Genomic DNA, 3,562 nt, shown 5'->3' with positions numbered 1-3,562 from the left:
GATGTTGGGGGTATTATTCAATATGATCGTTAAATCAAACAACATGAGTTAGTATGAGATTATGTGTTTGTTATGATAATGTCCGATTGTGTGTTTTAAATTCACCAAACTTTGGGTGAACATGGTAAAAGGGCCAGTTTGCAACGTTAACCAAAGCAAAGGGTTATTATTATTAAAGGAGATTATTCGTTATTCTAATCCAACATTATGTTCCAGGTCAGGATGGTGTAATTGTCCGCAAAACTAATGTGTATCAGTGATCAGTGCTGACACTGCTATTAATATTTTTTGCTAGGGGATATGTTTTGTTATTCTTTGTTTATTTTATTCATTATCGTTAGCTTTTACCAAATCTGTTTCAGGACCCTTTAGGTTGAATGACCAACTTGATTATTCTGGTACTTATTGTCTGTAAAATGTTGAATAATGAAATGTGTTTCCCTTCAGTACTCTTGGGGGATTTTGAGAAAATTGTTGACTTGGTTCAGTTGCTTGCAGTTAGTCCTCCACTACATACTGTACATAAATACATATACACACACACACACTGCAGTTAGTAGATCAGTACCTGATTCTTTTATTTTCTGTTCAAGTGGTTTCATCATGAAGTGAACCAATCACATTTTAGACATTTTCACTTTTTATATACATGTTAGAAAATATTAACTTTGAAATTATCTTCATTTTGTTTTAAAGTCACTCGTTATTTGTTATTATGAAATAAATAACATTTCTGATACAACCAGAGAAATGGCCTTCAATCAACCCAATTTAATACATATTGTGTAATTGACACCAAGTATGCATATTACCTTCATAGATACTAATGTGTTTCTTTATTCATTGTGTTTGGGGCGTACTATGGGATATCAGTTTAACCATATGGTGTTAGGATAGCAGTTTAAGCGTGTGTTTCTAGCAAGTGGAATGAGAGGTTATTCAGACAGAACTCTTTGCTCTTTAAACTCTCCAGCTTTCTATTCCACTCCAGTCATATTACAAAGCTGATTAATCTGCAGTGGTATATGATTTAATGACCCAGTTAACAAGCGTGTTCACTGACATGTATTCAATAAATGGCACAACAATCATATTTGTGTGATGGCTATATTTATTTTTCTTTGCTTTATTTTGAATAGACAACATATGTGTGTGTTTCTCTTTACACAAATAATAGCTGGCTGTTGAATGTACATGGCTAATGTAACATTGATCAGATTTCAAGACAAGGACTACAACTACAAGGACTGAAATAGTGTGTAACAGATTTATAGACGAGGATGCAATGTTTAGCGTGAGCAGGGCTTTGAAGATGATTGAATGTATGTGTGTGTGTGTGTGTGTGTGTGTGTGTGTGTGTGTGTGTATCTATATGATGCAAACATTCTAACATTATAACACACAACACTATTATAACACACAACACTCAGGAGTATACTATGGCCGCAAGATTAGTTCTGTAATTCTCAAATACGTGTGTGTGTGTGTGTGTGTGTGTATCTCTAAATGATGCAATGGTTAGCATGAGCAGGGCTTTAAAGATGCAGTAATGTGTATGTGTATCTATATGATGCAAACATTAAAACATACAACACTCAGTAGTATACTATGGCCGCAAGATTAGTTCTGTAATTCTCAAATACGTGTCACACTACTCATGAATGCATTTTGTGATTTACATATGAATGACTTACTCCATAAACACACACAGATATCATTGCACACCAATGAAAACATCCACATGTAAAACAGTAAAGGTTTTCTGATATACACACAAATATTTCTTATTTTCAATACATTTAATAGACGATTACAAAAATGTAAGTATTGAGACGCATTTGCTATTTACAGACAAACCGGCATTGACACACTGCTTATCATTTGTGAGCACAGAGCGTATGTGTGTGTGTGTGTGTGTGTGTTTATTTTCCCTCCAAAGCTGGAGGCAAATGCATTTTATTTTTTTTCAAAATGGCTGAAATGGAGAGAGACATCTGATTGGCTACATTCACATAAGCGTAGACTCAAGCAAATTATTGAACAGGATGGTGTTTTGGGTCTGTGTGTGTGTGTGTGTGTGTGCGCACAGGGAAGGACTACCAAAGTCGCTGCCGTCATGTATCTCTTATTTGTGGTTGAAAGAGGTATTTTGTTTTGTATGTTTGTTAATTTGCTGTTGGCTTTAATTGAGTGTACCTGCGCTGTGTTTGAAAATGTGTAAATCCTGTTGAGGTACAGATGAATTTAAGTAAGGTTCTGCCCGTGCGAAGGGGGGGGGGGCTTTTACATGTCCAGGCCCAGGGGCCCATGGTTTCATAATCCGTCAATGTGTGCGCATGCGTGCATTTGTGTGTGTGTGTGTGTTTGTGTAGATCTCGACACACACACACACACTCAATGATGATCAGCACAGCCTGATACACTCGTTCACTGCCCTTGTCCTGCCTACACACACACGTGTGTACTGATGTGTGTGTGTGTGTGTGTGTGTGTGTGTGTGTGTGTGTGTGTGTGTGTGTGTGCACATACTCTCCAGCTGCAGTCTCCTAGATGCGGAGGTGTTGAAGGTGTGGTTGCCATGCTGCCAGGTACACACACAGGTGTAAACCCCCTGGTCTGACTCCGCTTCATTCAGAACCCTCACACTTTCCCCACACTCATCTGGGAGCAGCTGGGAATCCTGGGAAATGGAGTTTAAAACCCTCTACATCACCACCCCGCGTTCCTCAAAGTGTGGGGCGCAGAGACGTGGCCACTTATTTCCTTTTTCAGATAATCAATGATTCTGTGTGTCAGTGTGTGCCTCCCTAACTACAACATTTTGAGAAACACACACGCGAGCAGTCACATGTCCTTAAACACACACACACACACACACATGCAATGGCACACTCACAAACATACACACATACAGTCACACATCATCCTTAAAAGACACACACACACAGGCAGTCATACTGCATTGTTAAAGACAAACACAGACACAGACACATCATCCTTAAAGAGACACACGCACTCACACACAAGCAGTCACGTCATCCTTAAAACACCAGTAAGAAGTTTTGGTTTAAAACTGAGAGTGCGAGACGTGAGTATGTGTGATATGTCTGTGAAGTGAGAGTGTGTGTGCGTTTGTGTTTGTTTGTGTGTGTGTGTGCGTGTGAAGTGAGAGTGGTGTGTGTGTATGTTGTATGTTAGCCTGGATACCAGACCGAACTTAGCCCCGCCCACACATTTTTTGGTTGGGAAGTTCGGTCTGGCATTACTCCATTGAGGAGAAATTATCTGCGGACAGATATTGGCCGTACCAATCAAATTGTTAAGGCGGGCTTTATACGATGATGGACAGATGATCAACAGTAACGTAACCAACCACGTCACCAACACGCGAGTTGAATTCGTTTTCAACAAACATGGCTACCGCTGGAGAGCTGAAATGTATAGATTCGAGTCCATTTAGACATTGACAGTGCATTCATTTTGAAAGAGGAACAGAGAAACGCGATTAAGGCATTTGTCAATCGAAAAGATGTTTTTGCCTTCCTTCCTACGGGATCCGGTA

The sequence above is a fragment of the Clupea harengus genome, chromosome 2, assembly GCF_900700415.2.
Source record: "Clupea harengus chromosome 2, Ch_v2.0.2, whole genome shotgun sequence".
Classification (NCBI taxonomy): domain Eukaryota; kingdom Metazoa; phylum Chordata; class Actinopteri; order Clupeiformes; family Clupeidae; genus Clupea; species Clupea harengus.
Note: the sequence above shows the minus strand (reverse complement) of the source record.